The following is a 19,676-nucleotide window of genomic DNA, read 5'->3' on the forward strand; positions in this document are numbered from 1 at the left end:
ATATTTGTAAGATGAGTATGCAGGTATTCCTAAGGTGCAGGAATATTTGTAAGACGAGTGTGCAAATAATCTTAAGATGCAGGAATATTTGTAAGAGGGGTGTGCATATATTCTTAGGATGCAGGAATATTTGTAAGAGAAGTGTGCAAATATTCATAAGATGCAGGAATATTTGTAAGAGGGGTGTGCAGATATCCTTAAGATGCAGGAATATTTGTCAGACGAGTGTGCAAATGTTCTTAAGATGCAGGAATATTTGTGAGACGAGTGTGCAGATACTCTAACTGACCCAAATCCTGAAACGAATTTTGCAGGAAACCATTGTACAAGTTTACACTTGATCAAGAGTTCCTCCTCCTTCTGTTTCACTTTCACACATTGACGTATACATTCATATTTATTATCATCAATCAGTATTGATGGAATAAACAGACTAAGAACGAAATGCAATGCGCATCAATATAAGGTTAAAGTATTGTTAAAAGACATCACTGTCTTAAACGTTGACGGTTACGCATAGGTTAAGCATAAAAAGCGGTGTGCGTGAATATATAAGGGTAGTAAAAATAATATATTGTTTAAAAGATGTCACTGTCTTGAATGTGACATTTGACCGCATGGTCACAGTGTAGAGGAGTGTGTAAGAGGAGTGCAGATATTCAGTTACTTACATACCCAAAGCGTAAAGGAATTATGGTAGAAATCCATAGCTATTGAAGAAGATTACACTTGCTCAAGAATTCCTCTCCATTTCCTCATCCAATAAGGTCCATTTCACTTTCCCACATTGAGGTATACATTCTTTTTGTATTATTACCAATTAGTAATTCAGGGACATGTAGGTTAAGAATAAAACGCTATGTACGTCAGTATGAGAGTAATTTTAAAGTAAAGAATATTCTAAAAGATGTCACATCCGTAAACGTTACAGTTGACGGAAACGTGTCAGTATGGACACAGTGGGTTAACACTTCCTGTTCAACAAGCTGTGGACCAGGAGTGAGAGCGAGGTTCAGATCCAGGACATGCACCAACCCATCACCAGCATTTGGCGGAATGAGGTGTAAAGAGGAGTTAGATTCGTTCGAAGTAGTCAGCTGTACCGAACGAAACTGTCCTGGTTTGTGTCCAATGCTTTTTATGTCGTTTATGATACACGTTACACCGTTACACGAAGAGATTGTTCGAAAGTACAGGTGTGAGCAAAATCTTCAAATGAATTTTTGGGAAGCATAACGTAATATTGGTACGAAGCACGTTCCATTGATTGTGAGGTCCAACATAACGAAATTTTACTGGACTTTTACCGGAAAAATTGCTAAGGTCACATCTAAGGGTAAGCGTGAACTGTATCATTCAAAGCATTTCATTGGTATCTTCAACTATCTGTTTTAAAAGATGAAAGGGTGTTATAACATGAATATGCAGGGAGAGGCGTGCTGAAATTTTTGAGGCAAATATTTTGTAAGAAGCTATGCATAACCACTAAATCTCATTATTACAAAACGAGGCTGTGTGACATAATGTCAGTACTCCGATGGTGTTTAGTAAATGAGTAAATGAGGAATAATAAAGTATAGACATGTGTAAGTTATTCCAATAATGGTATAACGGTACAAGTTACAAAGAACATTGAAATGCCATAGGTTTAATATCCGTGAAGGTAATACTTGAGCATGAATCTCATCGTCAGCTGCTTAACTAATGTTTTTCAGGCAAGGTGTCTGATAGGAGAAATACAACCGCTTCGCGGCAGGGACGGAAGCTTTTCATGCTACACATGACTACGTATGATACATAGATGTTAAGCGGCCTTCACACGGCAAACTTAAGTTTGTAAACACATGCTGTTATAGTTGCTTGATTGGCATTTAGAAGTTGGTGGGTGACATGACAACAAATGGAATGGATTTACAACTTCTATAATTTTTACAACATGACGTTTCTGGGCTGCTTCTTGCCCCTTCATCAGGTAAATGACTTAGTATGGTAATGAGCAAAATTCTATAGTATGTGCAGGAAGCCAGTTAGATAGTATTTTACAGATGAGCTGTACAGAGATCAAGAGGGTTAACTGAAGTGTTGATATACAGGATGTACTGAGTGTTTATACAACCAGAAGGATAGGATTAACATGATAGGATGATGGGAAGCCAGTTATGAAAACAATGATAGGAAAGCACATGAGGGGTAGAAACCACTTATGTAAACAATATTAGGAAAACACATGAATGCATGTACAGTGATAGTGGTGAAATAAAGAGATACATATTGTTGTTATAATTTTGAAACGTCATTTTCACGCGTCAAACAAATATTCACAAATGTTGTAAAACTTGCCTCTGTCAGTGCCATCATGTGACTATTTCGTTGAAAACTTCACGCGTCAAACTCGAGTTTGGCAACACCCAATGCCATGGAAAAATTGGTGAGGATAGAGACCGGTCCTCGACAACAGTTTTACAATTCTGATATTGGTGGAACGTTCACCCTTTCAAACGCGAGTATGATAACATGCCGTCTGAAGGCCGCTGTAGACTTTCAGTTTAGGGCGGTAGTGGCAGGTTGTTTTGGGACATACCGAAACATGAGTCTCATCAGCCTATTCAGGCAGTGACCTACTCTTCAGCGTATCCGAATTTTCTCGTGTGAAAGTGAAAACTGACAACACAAACAATTCTGGTTACACTGAATTCAAATTGCTTGTTTCATAAGAAAATGGTATTTACAAATGAATTTAGAATGGTGATCCACTTTCAGTTGTTGGCGATCTAGAGCCGGTGTTTTATATTTTATAATGTCTTCTTTAATTAAAAGATTTTAGTTTTCCACCCTGTTTTTTTATGCAAACATGCGATGCCCTAATATGTTTGCTGTCCATCGTCGACAGGTTTTATTCGTCAAACTGTTTTTAAAATGTTTTCATTTCCTATTGTGTAAATTGATTTCGTCACAATACGGCTGAGATACTGCCCACGTGACGTTAGATATTAACTCACTCACTACAAATGAATGTTAATTTAAATCTTCTTACCATCGTATTTTTAAGTTTTATGTAGAGGTTTGGGCAGCATACTTTAACTAACACATCATAGACTGCCACTGCGTGATGAGGTCGTAAAATAATTCACAATGTGTCATACTCATTGGTTCCTCTACTGTAACGCACAATAAGACTGATATAATATCACTTCCGCACCAGACCGCCAAACATTTCTAGCGGTAGAGCCTCGTTTTCAGATTTCCACGATGTCCAGGTTTTCCTTTGTCAGAGCTCGCTGTACGACAGAGCTCACAGTACCACAGAGCACTCCGTACGACGTGTTTGCAAGGATTAGAAGGATCGTAGTGTTGCAATATGCAAGTGTTAGATGGATCAAATCAAACTAATAAATATTTATGTATCCAGTTAAATGAATTAGTCTAAATATTCTGGACTGGTTATTGCACTAGGTTGCGCAACAGAACGGAATCCAGTCAACAGGCAACGAGTTAGTTAGTGATCACTGTTTTGACTTTTGCTGCACTAGTAAAATCGTACTCGACCTAATTAGGAGTGAGACTTGGGTTTTGCGCAGCTTTTAGCAATTTTCCAGCAAGATCACGGCGGGCGGGACCAGAAATAGGCTTCACGCATTGTACCTATGTTTGGAATCAAACGATTTAACCATTATTGGATATTCCTAACCACTGAGGGAAACTATATATTCTACCAAAGTAGCACCAACAGTTAGATTTAAGCATGATGTTGTCCAATGGCCGTTATTTCTTTCACAGTTGACGGTAACTTCACCGAATGGACACAGTGGAGCAACCCTCCATGTAACGTGACGTGTGGAGTGACAGCCATGAAGACGGTGACCAGAAATCGGACCTGCATCAACCCACAGCCTAATGAAACCAACTGTGTAGGACCAACCAGCCAAAATATGATCGTTAACTGTCGCTTGATTCCATGTCCTAGTGAGTATAATCCTGTACATGACCCTCCAAGTGTAATCTGGTACAAATCATATATCTATAATTTCATTTTAAGAAATAGTATTAACAGACCTGCACTGTGAAACACTTGTAGTTTCACCCAGTGAATGCAAGATTCAGTTGTATAAAAGTAAATTTGAAGGCCATTGAATGTTAATGTAATAGAATTCCAATTGTCACTTAAACTGACTGACAGACATTTCGCTTTTGGGCTGACATTAAATGTTCAGAACATGGTTTTCATACCTTAAAGTTGATGGAGGAATATCAGACTGGACCCAATGGGAGACAGGCCCATGCAACGCCACTTGTGGCGAGGGAGCGACAACACTTGGTGTGAGATCAAGAAGCTGCAACAGACCCATACCTGCATTCGGTGGAAGAGACTGTCCAGAGACCCGTGTTGAGATCGAAAGCAGAAATTGTAGCCTTCCAAGCTGTCCAAGTACGATTACAGTCATCAACATCAACATTATGTTCAGTTAATAGTGATGCCCAACATGAAAACAAAAAACATGGAGTCCATTCTTGCAGTTCACAACTCTGATCGCCGCACTAATATAATCGTGTTCGACCTACTTGGGACAAACAGCTGATGGAACAGCGCCCGACGAGCTGTGGTCATCTCACCTGCACGCCATGCCAATGCTGAGCTGCAGCTGAATGTGTGCTAGTGTTGTTTCATCAGCCTTTTGTCACCGGCAGGTGTGAAGCGTGAAAATAGTACAATATTACGTGACGGTTTCTTAAAAAGCTTTTTCAGCAATCGATCATGAAATGTCAGATTTCATATCCTATTGGGTATAGACGTTTCTGGATGATGTGTTTAATCTCATGTCTCCTTATTTCAAGGTATTTATGCATGCATCGGTGTAATTTGAACCCAAACGGACTATACGAGTTAGACAATTTGGAAATCTTTAGCTTTAGCATTTCCTTTTCTTGATGAAATATTATGTGGAGAACACAATTCTCAAATATCTGGATATTGTTTTTCCCGCTTGGCTCTAATATATTGTGATTTACAGTGATTGGAGTGTGTGACGACGCGGTGATGAGGTTCGGGGTGGGCTACCGCAGCCATCCTACTGAGTGTGACAAGTACATCCAGTGTTACTTCAGCCCTAACGGCAGCGTCGTCGGCGTCTTCAGAAGCTGTTCCTTCGGGTATTCATGGAATCAAGCAACGTTTGCATGTGTGGAATCCGGGAAGGTCCCGTGTCCTATGGGTAGGTGACTGTTGCCATTCCTGCTGAAATATGAACCCTCAGTATTTCCATACTAGGGTATTGCATACTGAAGCGTTCCTAGACTTCACACAGAGCAGCAATAACTAGCGTCCAGTCAGTTTACTGTATGCGTGTGCTTTAGTGAGTGTGTGTGTGTGTGTGTGTGTGTGTGTGTGTGTGTGTGTGTGTGTGTGTGTGTGTATGTGTGTGTGTGTGTGTGTGTGAGTGTGTGTGTGTGTGTGTGTGTGTGTGTGTGTGTGTGTGTGTGTGTTGTTACGGATAAAAATTGCCGTGACAAAAGGTGTAAGAAATCCGCTCAGAACCAGCAAAATATAACACCGACAGGTCTAAAATTTTCAGTAATTTTGTATTAACAGAAATCAAGAAACAAAGGTGCACAATAAAGGTTCCATGTGCAATACAACTGAGACAAAACCTAAAGTAATGTGTCACAAATATAATGTCAACTCGCCGAAGTCTTGGTGTGAGAGTGAGAAACAGTTATGCAGAATGCAACACAGCGAGGTCAGGCAGCGGTTATGTAGGTCAAGCGTTGATGGAGATTGGCAGATAGTGTTTGAGTTTGTGTGTGTGTGTGTGTGTGTGTGTGTGTGTGTGTGTGTTTGTGTGTGTATTTACTTCTGTTATACCACAACTACTACTACCACCACCACTACTACAGAACGGAACAGAATCCTTTCCATATCAATATAAAACTGTATTTTGAACTGAATCACAGCATCCCGGAACTGTGGGCCCACTTACAAGATGGAAGGAAGCTGCAGATCGTACCGGAAGTATGTGCAGGGAAAGTTAGAGTCGAGATGCTGTGCCCCTGGCTTCAGTTTCTCCCCCATTGCAGGATGCCGCCCGAACTTCTACTGTGACGATGTCTGTCCCTCTCCATACTTCACCAGAGGTAAACCCCGGCCTAGTCTGTTCCACAGGCCTTGAATCAAACATCTCAGGTTTATTAGACCAGGTATTCTGCATCCAATGTTTGTCGTAAGATGAGACTTTCGGTACCGCGTGGTCGGGCATGTTGACTTGATTAACACCCGTCATCGGTTTCCAGCTGCGCAGATCGATGCTGATGCTGCTGATCACTGGATTGTCTGGTCCAAATTATTGAAAGACCTCGGTCGTGTAGCTGGAATATTTCTGAGTACGGCATTAATTAACGAAACAACAGCAGATGTAGCAAGATGTGACCCATGTATTACCCAAATTGGTGCCATAACTTGGTTTAAGAACTCACTCGAGTCCATTCTTTGAGCTTCGATTTTCGTTGATGCTATTTTCAGAATGGATAGATTGGTAACAATCCTTTTTGCTGAATAGTCACGACACAAAACTCACAGCTAAATGTGGTTATTGACGTATTTATTTTCAACTTTTTGTTTTAGATGTGTGTGACAAATATCCTGACTGGGACATTCCACACTTTTACAACATCTCTGTTGGGGGCTTCGGATGGAGCAACGCATCTTGCCCTCAAAACAGTTCGTTCGACATCGTGGACTGTGGATGTCTCGTTAAGAGCACCGGTAAGTAATGCGACTATCAGGATCGGGTGGTCACGCTCGCTGACTTGGTTGCCACATGTCATCGGTTCCGAACTGGGCAGATAGATGCTCGTACTGTTGATCACTGGATTGTCTGATCCAGACTCGACTTACAGACCGCCGCCATGGAATATCGCTGTGTGCAGCGTAAAACTAAATTCACTCACTCACTGCCATGAAGAGTTGCGTCTCTTAGGCATTCCAGGATCCGATCAACACTTTCTATATTTGTCATGATCAGATCAAGGAATTTTAAGAGAGAGAGGGAGAAAAGAGAGAGAGAGAGAGAGAGAGAGAGAGAGAGAGAGAGAGAGAGAGAGAGAGAGAGAGAGAGAGAGAGAGAGAGAGAGAGAGAGAGAGAGAGAGAGAGAGAGAGAGAGACAGACAGACAGACCTTCCCCGCACCCCCGAAAAAAGAATAAGTACATAAATAAAAAAATAAAATAAAAATCTTCAATGTAGTCTTTAGGCATTTTCTAATGGGGTGGGCCGGGGTTGGTGGGGTCCAACCCCTCGAATGCCCCGTAAACCCCGACTACTTGTATCACTTTGGGCCCTAAGTTCATGTAACAATTGCGACGCGGAAGCGGCATTAAAATCTCTCGTGTCACAAACGTCAGCTTGTGTCCGTTGATATACGACGGCAAGTGTAAACACAGTACTGCTTGTTCAGGTCGACCTGATCAAGTGAATACTAATGCATTGTGTGACCGCGTCAGAACTGGTTGGATCTATTATTGTGAAGGGGTGCATCTTTGTCAGTTGATTGTCAACATGTCCGAACAACGTAGACAAGGTCGCCGTTTGACATCTCTTGTCGAGTAATCGTCAGCAATGTTGTAACTTTGTTTTTAAGCTACAGATGGTTGAATGTTTCCGATTCGAGCAACAACATCAACTGTGTTTCAGTGATAATTGAACTGGATACGGAGTGAGATAGCGAGACAGCGAGAGTGCCTCGGAATGTGAAAGTAACTGACGTCTGTACGTTGTAAACGCAGAAAATCAAAATAGCATCTGACCGTAATAACAATACAATTAAAACATGCTTCGTGTCGTTCCAATATTCTACACATACCACCACGGAGGTAAACGTGTAAGACCTGCTACTATTCACGATGTCTCGCTTTGATATAACTGAAATAAGTGTTAAGGCAATGTAAACCCCAATCTCACTTACTGACGCATATGATGTTTATATCACTGGACATATCAACATTTTTCAAACGCAACCTCCATGGGAGTATATCTCCAAAATGTACCATGCAAACATCATATTTGCAAATAACAGAAATTTACAACCAGGATGTGTTTCTGGAAATTGTATAAATCTGTTATATTTACGAATGCACAGTGTCATTTAGAAAATATTCAAATATATTTGGGATTAGTAAGTGACGTCTGTACGTAGTAAAGGTAGAAAATCAAAATAGCATCTGACCATATTAACAATACAATGAAAACATGCTTCGAACGAACTGGTCAAGGTCAAGCTGAACAGGCTTTACAGATTAAAAGTGTAACGTGAAATTTATATCATATTTCACATAATTTATTACGTAAATGGTATATCTTTGGTATGTATATATGGTATTGCTATACTTTCGCATTCAGCAGGTGAATGTTTATTTGTTCTGTTTACGAGCAAATAATCGTAGACTAATAAATCACTGAATACGAGTATGCAGCATAGTAAGAAGACCTTCACAGGCCAGGAACAAGCTGTTAAAAGCAGTAATGATGATGGTTCTGTAGATGATAGTTCGGAACATGATTCCGACACTGTCATCAGAGCAACGGTTTTTGAGGGTTTCATAAAGCATTAACATTCAATACAAAGTGACCCATCTTGATATAACTGGATTAGTATCATGGCTTCAAATGCATCACTCACTCACTCACTCACTCACTCACTCGCCACCGTCCCATGTTTCAGACACGTGTGATGCCAGGTACATGTGGGATGTCGGTTCAGCAATGACTCCGTCATGGCTGATCATGAGAGACGTGTCCAAAGTCAACGCCGTCGGCGTCTTCAACACCAGCAGCTACGTGTTCCTGAACATAACGATGACGACTTCAAACCGACCGCTGGCACTGAAGTACCGGTTCCGAGAAAACGCTGCAGTAAACGACAGTAGGGTGATGCTAAGTTGTACGGATAAACTTGTCATCACTTCCACCAATGACGGGATAGAATTTGTCATCAACAATAAATATGGTGTGATCTCCAAACTGTTCATTTTTACCAGCGTAAGTATGAAAGCTTTGGTTCTATTTACTAACTATGCATCTGGTAATATTAAAGTTTTACCGGTAAATAGATGGTGCGTGGGCGTGATGCAAGTGTTCGTGAGTGTGGTTTTACTCCTTCAACGATATTCCAGCAATATCATGGCGAGGGAAACCAGGAATGGGCTTCATATATTGTATCCAAAAGGATAATCGAACCCGGGTTTCTGGCGTGACGAGCGAGCATGTCAACCACTTGGCTATCCCACCGCCTATGAAGCCTAAAAGACAAACCAGCGAATGATAACACAAACAGCATATACTCCTCTGCGCGCAGTTGTAACTGAAATCACAATTGTCCACCATTCCCATCAGTTGGCTAGCTCGGTAGTATTTATTCAAAGTGCAGGTGGCTGAACACCAGTGTATTTCATTTTTGAAATTAAACCATGGCATATATAGTAAAATTCAATATAAGTAACACGTCATAAAAGGCGACTGTGCTTGTCGTAAGAGGCGACTAACGGGATCGGGTGGTCAGTCGCTGACTTGATTGACACATGTCCTCGGTTCCTAGTTGTACAGATCGATGCCCATGTTGTTAATCACTGGATTGTCTGGTTCAGACTCGATTATTTACTGACTGCCGCCATATAGCTGGAATATTGCTAAGTGTGGCGTAAAACTAAACTCACTCACTCACTCAAGATTAACTCACTCACATGTAAAAAACTTATATGAACTGGTTATATGAAGACTAGCGTTTAAATTTGCAACATGACCATGTAAATTTGAGCAGTTTAAACAAACTTATTTCCTAAGATAAGATGACTCAACCACACATCCGTTAGTTTGCATAATGGATTTATTAGCTTATTGTGTTGATTTGCAGGGTATACCGCGATCTGACTGGAAGACTGTAACAGCGTTGTACAAAGACAGAATCCTGACTGGCGTAGTAGAGACAGACAGTGTAAAATACATATCTCAAGTTTTTGGTAAGTTGTCCTCATTTCATCCCTAATTGTTTAACTTTTGTCTTACATACCTGCTCAACCCGGTACACTTAAAACTATCGGAGAAAAAATATTTTTACGAATTCGTCCAAGCATGTCCTTTTGAAATGTACCTATCGTAATCTGTAGAATGGTCAGATATAGTTGTGAAATGGCAGTTGTCATGGAAACTAAATTTGATTTGGAAACAGGGAATTCTAGTTTTCTTTTGATCTGACATAAGACGTTGCGTTAACGCTTACATCGAATACTTTGTAACAACTTTGATAACCGGGGTTTTATTTCAAAGGTATGTAAGACAATATGGTTGCAATAATGTATCGGAAATATGCTCTTCCATAAATGCTTAGTAGTTTCGATAAATCTTCTCCATGTTCTTGTAGAATGATCATGACAAAATCCTTACGACAAAATACAAACCTAAAGCATACTTTATCAGTAGGTCTGTTTTCTCATGACCCAACCCAATTGGTGTCAATTCTTTGTGAAGCTTCGCTTGACTGGTGACCATTCCTATGAGCGTCCAACCCTGCAATGAATGATTAACTCCCTGGCACTTCCCTGTTCTTCAACTGTTTCAGCTAAAGATGTAGACATAATGACGGACGGAGTGAACCTCGGTTCTGACGCATCTTCTGATGAAAAGACAGCCTTCATAGGTGACATAAGCATGGTACGTGATTCAAGCAGCGAACGTAAACAATAATCAGCTTTCATTTCAGGACTGCTGCCCATCATTTGGTGGGTACCTGTTTACATATTAATAAATTATACATCTATCTATCTATCTATCTATCTATCTATCTATCTATCTATCTATCTATCTATCTATCTATATATATATATATATTTTGTGGTAAAATGACAGTGTTCTGGTTCCATGTGGCTTCAAACCTGGTAAAGGGGCACCGGTTGCCTGTGTCGCTTCAATATGTTGCAACCTATCATTGTGTTTCTACACTTATGCACATACCACCACGGAGGTAAACGTGTAAGACCTGCTACTATTCACGATGTCTCGCTTTGATATAACTGAAATAAGTGTTGAAGCAATGTAAACCCCAATCTCACTTACTGACGCGTATGGTGTTTATATCACTGGACATATCAATATTATTCAAACGCAACGTCCATGGGAGTATATCTCCAAAATGTACCATGCAAACATCATATTTGCAAATAACAGAAATTTACAACCAGGATGTGTTTCTGGAAATTGTATAAATCCGTTATATTTACGAATGCACAGTGTCATTTAGAAAATATTCAAACATTTTTGGGATTACACTTTCTCAATAAAGCACAAATTCTAGTACTTTTGTTGGACCGAGTCCCTTGCGTTGATTAGGTGAGGTTAAGTGGCTGATTCTGTGTGCTAATGCTTAGGTGCCTGATTCTGAGGTTCGGGTTTCGATTGTGGGACTCAACCCAGCAAATGTACTAGAATACTGAGAAAGTATGATCCCATATATAACACATGTTTCTGTTGTATTAAGCTTTTCCTTTGTAATTATCTCTTTCAGGTGACCGTCTACGATTGTGACCCAAGCACCACATTTTGAGATCAATCATACAAGAAGAAATGTTAAGACCCTAAGATACGAAAGATGATGGCGCTTTTGTCAGTCTTTTCTAATCGAAATACACTGCCTAACAAAAGGGCGCATACAATGTAAAAGTAGATTTGACCAAAACATTCCATACCATCAAAACGTTGCTGAACTGAAAACAATCGCAGAACGCCCGAAGTTAAAAAACTAAATACCCAGTACATAACCATTAAAAAATCATATCTTCTTTCTTTAAATCTTTTGTCTTGAGTGTACATGTATACGTGTTCCGGCAGTGCATGTTAAGTAATTCTCTTTATACAATCTGAGTACAACGTATTCTTTTGTACAAATGGTAATGTCTTTGTAAATGATGATTGTTTGGTTTCATAATAATAACTATAACTGGTATGACAGACAATAGCTCAAATACCAATATCGCTCAAACATAAGTCACAAATCGTCTCATAGTAATGGATTGTGTACACAGTGTGCAACATTACGATCATTTTTCACGCTTATTTCATGAGTATGTAGTCTAATAGTAAACAAGACCTTGAGTGATGTACATAGTACAATTAGTGAAGGAACTGTAGTAAGTAAATGGCAGACAGATGTGGCTAATGCATCACACTGGCATCACATTTCCACATCAACATGCTGAGTGCCGTTGTAGAAACAACCTTAGTGCTAAGTCTTTGACTTACGACCGTGTACTCTAAGACGGTAGAGTCATAGTAGGTGTTCTCTAACGAGTCACATTTAGCATTGAACATCAGACTATTTTCGGTTACAGATGCTGAAATCACTTACATCCAAGCTGAAGGGGGTGGATACCTTTTTGCTGGAATATCTGATCTCATTTTGGTAAATTGGCACAAAAGGATAGTTTCCAAATGTCCGCTTTCCTTTTCTTTGCACTGGATGTTCAGATCCAGTAGTGTATATCGTCTTTTCGTATATTCATGTGCAGTGAAACACTGTTGTGTTGATGGTGAAAGCTCCCACGTAAATACTTCCAGTTATCCGAATATATCGACAAATGTTCTACTTCGCTACAACAATACAATCGACACAGCTGTGTTTTACTGGAGTTTGTATCATGTACTCGTCAGTTAATGTTATGCTGTTAGTTTATGCCATTATGTTTGAGGACATTCCATCTAATCACATACAGTATGATCTAACTGTCGAAGAGAGAACTCGATCGAACAGATTCATTTCTCTGGCCATGTGATTACATTAATAAAATATTTTCTTATTATTTCTACGTCTTCATTTGTCAGTGAATATGACAGATTACATCTGGGGTATTCTTCCTGTAGAACCAGTTTGTCAATGTTCGAGGTACCTACGTATATACCTCGGGTTATCGGATGTTCGACTCACATTTTCTACCTGATAACCGTGTGGTCGACATCTCGTTTCACTGTATTTAACAAGGGGTGATAAAATGAAGACGTCCAGATTTATAGTATTCCCAGAAATTATTGATATAATTATTTAAGCAAATATCCAATACATGTATACAAACGATAGAAGTTTTACTTTAATGAATATGTTGAGATATTATTCACCTGCAGTCTAAACGTCTTTACAGGCTTCCTTGCCGTGCAATACACAACTGAATGCCCTTAGGTACACATCTGATCAACGTTTGTAGGGAATCGTGGGACAGCGTATCCAGTATTCGGCCACTTCTTTCTGCATATATCTTCCTCAATATTTCCGAGTCCTTGGATTTAATTCGTGAAAATGCCTTTATTTTTGAGGGGAATGTATTTCTATGACTATATATCAACATAGTTTGTTCGTGTGTAGGAAATGAACGTAACTTAAGGACTCATTTCAGCGTGTCTAACTGGATAAGGGAGGCACACCCAGTCTCTTGACTTCACCGCAAAAGGGCACACGTTTCTGTTTATGAGGGGAGGAAAAACAGTTTTGAGAACTTCGTATACAGTTAACAGTCAGAGCAGGTTTCGAGCTGTTCACTATAGTGTCCCTTCAGTGCCATACACTTTACACATTAGTCCTGCAACCTGACAATGCCCTGGAAACTGGATTCTGCTTGCGTTAGTGCCCTCAAGCCTCAGGGCATGTACTACAGATCTGTACTCAGTTTTAGAATTCGCCATGCGAGATGTTGACGCTTTCACGCGTATCACATGACTGATCAGCGTATGCGCTGCTAATAGCACCATAGCTGTTTCATAACTTAAGGTAGTGAGTTCTCAAAGCTTTTTTATCTCCACAACATTGTACCCATATGGGGAATTGAACCGAGCGAATTGAGCGAACGCTTTAACCATTTGGCTACCCCACCGCCTCTGACAGTAGAGAACCCGTCTTTACTGACAAAGAACTATGCTCCTCTCAGCTGTTCTGTGCTTTTAAGAAATCCGTTAGTTACCTCCTGTAATACATAAAGCACATTCAACTTAATTTAGAAATTTAGAAAATTAGGGTAATTGGGGCCCACACGTTTTAGCAAACAAGTGATTTCTCATTCTCATTTGTTGTTTTTTACTAGATTTGGCGTCTTTTCACACAAACTATATCTGTTCATTTTGTAAATGTTGCATTATCTCAAAACAAGGATTTAGTAAGAGTGATGTGTGTTTAACTGATAACTTGAATTCCTTCATAAAATCGTGAGCACTGTTAAAGCTGTGGGTGCGACTGGTAGGATAGGACATGCCAATCGTTCTCGAACACGTGATGTCATCACTAGTTTTGATCGTTTCTCATTTTATTTAAAGCTCGCCTTTTTACACTTAAAGAGACATGGATTCGGAGCTGGGAACCGTACCGTTAAATGCATGATGGGCAGGCATGATGGATCTTCATGTAGAAAGATTTAGGATTAGAGAGAAGAATGAAGATAAGATAAGATGTCATTTAGATTAGAACAAGTTGAACCATACATGTAACTGCATCTGTCATAGGTGTAATGTGTAATTGTCATTTTTCCTCCATTCGCCACTACTCGTCCCTTTCCGTGACCTACAAGAACATTTGTAACTACTCGTCTCTTTCCGTGACCTACAAGAAGACTCGTACCCCTCTCGTAGGCCATTATTGCCAAAAATCGTGGCAAACCTATCAAATCGCGCGTAGTAAAACGCATTTCAAAGCATGAACATGGCGGCACCGCTGAACTCTGAAACTTCGCTACACCAAGCACAATTTAAACATAAACTTTGAGCTAAAGGATGAACAACTGTCAACACTGAAACATATTTGCAAGGGGAATGACCGTATCGCTGTTTTGCCTAGGGGATGCAGTACGTTCTAAGAGCCATGTTTGGAAATTCAGAGTTATCTTTCCTTGAAAATAAGTACAAAACTATTTTCATCTCCTTGTCAGTTTGCGCTTAGACAAGACCAAGTCGTAAACAAAGCCACGAGATGGGTACGAGACGCCATCCGGCTTTCCGGAATGACATGAGTAGTTACGAATGATTTTCCTCATTATCATAGCCGTATAAAAACAATGTTACAAATAAAACGAAAAAATGACAAGAACCAAACAACGGCACTACAGACATTCTATTTGGTTTGTGACAAAAAAAGCATCATCAGTATACACTATGTTCTTACCGGTTAAGATCAGTGTTAGAACTGACCTTCAGCAACCCAGCAACAAAACTGCAACGTAATTTGGACAAAGTACTTATATGTTGCCTGCTTAAAACGATATATCTACAGAGGTTTATTACCACTATCCTCAGTTGTTGTTGCTGTTGTTGTTGTTGCTGATGTTGTTGTTAATCCCTTTCATGCATGCCTACATGTTGTTTTACCTTAATCCCTGTAAAGCCTGCTCTGTGCAGAGAGTGGGCACCTGCTCTTTTGACAATTATTACCCTTATTATATACTACCGTCAGAAAATAAGGGAACCAAGAAATTGAATGCAGATGACTTTGACCGTGACAGGGTTCGTTATCGTGGCGTATCTCACAAACGCAACATCCAATGACAATGGAATTTCGCATAATGCATGCCCAGCACGTGCTACACGTGCATACAGAAGTTAACTCCTGTAAATGTACTGGAGAAGTCACAATCACTAATGCAATAGAGATTGACACTTACTGACAGAAATGCCTCCGAGGCAGTATCTCGGTGAAGCAACAAAATGGAGAATTGTGGGGATGATAGAGGGGGGACATCATTATGTGAAGTTGCCCGGCAGATGGGTAAATCACAAAGTGTAATTTCACGCCTGTGGGATAAGTACCGTCAAACGGGTGGGGTTGCAACGAGACCTGGGCGTGGTAGACCAAAATCAACGACACCACGACAGGATCGTCTCATTACGTTAATTGCTCTACGCGAAAGGTTTAAATCGGCCCCTGCCATCAATAGAGAATTCCGCACACTCACTGGAAGACGCATTTCAACCTCAACCGTTAAAAACCGACTCTATCAAGCTCGTCTGAAAGCAAGACGGCCTTTTAAGGGTGTCACCCTTTCAGCTCACCATAGGCGCCAAAGATTGGCATGGGCTAGGCAGCATCAGGGACGGGCTATGCGCCACTGGCGTTACACCATGTTCTCTGATGAGTCAAGGTTTTGCCTACGATTCACAGATGGCAGAAAACGTTGTTGGCGTCGGAGCGGGGAGCGATATGCCAGAGCAGCAGTTCTTGACCATGATCGATATGGAGATGTTAGTGTCATGGTGTGGGGTGGGATTACACATGACAGACGATCAGATTTCGTCATCATTAACGGAGCCACGACTGGTCAGCGATACGCTGACTAAATATTGCGTCCTGTTGTGGCTCCATTGGCTAGAGTTATCGGCCGAAATTTTGTATTCCTAGATGATAATGCCAGACCACATCGGGCCCGAACTGTCTCCGCTTATCTCCGACAAGAAGGTATCCAGACATTGGACTGGCCCTCTAAGTCCCCAGACCTGTCCCCAATTGAACATCTCTGGGACGTTCTTGGTCGAAGGGTGTACGCCAGGGACCCAGGACCCGCCAACCTGGCCCAGCTTGGTGCAGCTCTCCTAGAGGAATGGCGGGCAATACCACGGGCAACCATCCGGAAATTGATTAACAGCATGCCATCAAGGTGCCGTGAATGTGTTGCCCAAGCTGGTGGACACACCAGATATTGATCTTGACGCCTAAAATTGATGTAGTGGATATTTAAAGCAGTTTCAAATTCGCTATTATTTCATTAATTCCCTTATTTCTTGTCGGTAGTATATTTAGCCCCTCCCTAAAAGTGACTCTGCTTGTTGGGATCGGGTGGTCAGACTCGCTGACTTGGTTGGCACATGTCATGCTCAGATCGATCCTCATGCTGCTGATCACTGGATTGTTTGGGCCAGTTTGGATTATTTACAGACCGCCGCCATATAGCTAGAATATTGCTAAGTGGGACGTAAAACTCACTCACTCACTCACTAACTCACATTATTACAATCAAGATTAATATGACCAGTGAGTATATAATCATTATAACAACAGTATTGGGGTGCATTTTCTAATCCCAATAAGCCTACATTGTTTTTGTAGGCTATATGGGTTGAAGGTGAATAGAGACGTAGGCGAATAGAGACGAAACATATAGTAAATCTTTAATAGCAATGTAAGACAACTGAGCCATAATTTTAATTCATTGGCCATTTATAATTACATTCTTAGACATGCCTCCATCAGCAGCACGGGCGTCGATCTGCGCAACTGGGAACCGATGACGTGTGTCAACCAAGTCACCGAGCCTGACCACCCCGATCCCTTTAGTCGCCTCTTACGACACAAGAATTATCGTCTTTTACTTAAAGCACTGTTTGCCGATTCTACCCCGGACCTGCACAGGTTGAATTCATGCCAGATATGAAAGTATCTTACTCCAGTGAAAGTAGTGTAATACAGGGTGTGAATAAATGATGCATAAGGAAATCGCCCCAATTATTTTTATTTCCATTTCGTCTTAAGATATGTCTTGTAAGATTTATGCGACGATCTATTTCTTCGAATCCTTTCCCCTCCAACGTTAGGTTGTTTTCAGGGGAAAGAAGCATCATTTGAAGAGAGTCCATACTAAAGATAGCCTCTAATTTTATTCAATGAAGATAATTCTGGTAGTGAAATAAAACAATTCTGCCAGAAATGTCTGCAGGAAAAATCTGTAGGACATTTCTGCAGAAATGCATTTTCAATTTGTGAGTTTATGAACACGTGAACACACTGGTACATGAACGTTCTGGGTTCATCTCCTCGAGATCTTTCCAATGATATAAATTATTGTCTTTGTAGTTTGCTCCCTTCTGTGAACTCAAAACTCATCAAATTAGAACTCGCTGCTCGTTCCTAGGGTGTCCCATCCGGCCTCCATTGATTTCCAACTTAATGTCGTGTACTGATAAAACTAAGCAAACATTGTTGTCCAGCTGTGTAAGGAGGGTTTTGAAGAGAAATAAATACCGTAAATATCTTCCTACCTTGCCACCTGTATTTTTTACTATTTCTTCTATTTGTCATATTATTAAACACACTTGCTCCTATATGCTGATTATTAAAAAGGAAATATATATAAATATATCTTGATCATTAAGTCGTTAGTTTACGTTAGACTGGACGATATTCCATCCACTTGAAGGCGTATGTCTACAAAAAAAATTCTACCAGCTAATCCAGTGATCGACTTTATGAGCACCATGCCCATCACACGCAGTCAACCAAGTTGATCGCCTGTTCCGTTAGATTTTGTACCAAGGAATATCGTGCATTGCATGCATTGCATAAAGCAGATAGCTTATCTCTAGACAGTTGCACAGGTTACAGATTTTCATTGAGCTATGATATGAGTACTACGAAAATAACACGCAAACAACATTCTCGAAATTCACTCGATTTAAGAAAATAACTTTGTTTGTATAGCATGAAACACATTGATAAGAGTATTACCCCACCCGACCAGGCTTATCATGACCTCTCTTGTTTGAACACTGATGGTTTTTTGGCAACAAATGAATAAATGAGGTTACTTGGTCTTTCGATATGGAGTGGTAACTATGGAAGTGAGGATAACAAGGCTCAAATCGATATTTCTCCTTGGCGATAATACATTTCACTGACAGCGCGTGTATTTTATCACAGCTGTTTGAATATCTGGGCAACATGTTTTTGTAAAGATGTTTGAAAAGTTGAGTCAGCTGAAAACGGGTTTTAACAAAGTCTTTTCAAAAGATAGGGAGATTGCGTGTGTAGTTTAGCTTTACGTTTAGCGATATTCCGGCAATGTCGTGGCAAGGGACACCAGAAATGGGCCTTGTTTGTTATAAGCGATTGAGGGAAGGACGAGGCTGCGGGTAGGTATTTTCAGACGTCATACCTCATGTGAGGGTATCAATACCCTGAATTCCTTGCTTCGTCTAATCCTCTAAACTAATAAGGGATGGGTACACTATAAGCATTTGCGTCTTTGGATTTATTGCAAGCGTTCATCTTTGAACGCTGCGGTTTCTTAAGTGTACATTTAACTTCCCACAATTTAATTCTGGAAGCCCCAAAGTCCAGAATCTCTTCCCAGTGTGTCCAGTTTCAGACATGAATATTACCTCAGGATGAACATATATTTTTTCGAAAAGTAAAAAAATTAAACTACCTCCCCTATGAAATTGTGTCGGGTTAGTTGTATCATGCCAGGCGTTGTCATGTATAGGGCATTCTGAAGCTTGTGTCAAGCCTGTAACGACCCGTGAACATCCGGGTTAGAACTGATCTTAATTAACCTATACTTATCGTAAGAGGCGACTAACGGGATCGGATGGTCAAGTTCAAGTTCTTTGACACATGTCATCGTATCACAATTGCGTAGATCGATGTTCATTCTGTTGATCACTGGATTGCCTGGTCCAGACTCAATTATTTACAGACCGCCGCCATATTGATGGACTATCGCTGATTGCGTTGTAAAACTAAGCTCACTCAGTCAGTACATGTACTTGTCTGAACACGCCAGCCCTTTCACGCTGTTGTAAATAGCCCGTCCTTCAATGATCCTAACTTTTCCAGCATGACTTTTCTTGTATTATAAATGCGTTTGTATTTCTCACGGCTTACCAGGAAGTTTAA

The sequence above is a fragment of the Haliotis asinina genome, chromosome 14 (genome assembly GCF_037392515.1).
Source record: "Haliotis asinina isolate JCU_RB_2024 chromosome 14, JCU_Hal_asi_v2, whole genome shotgun sequence".
NCBI lineage: Eukaryota > Metazoa > Mollusca > Gastropoda > Lepetellida > Haliotidae > Haliotis > Haliotis asinina.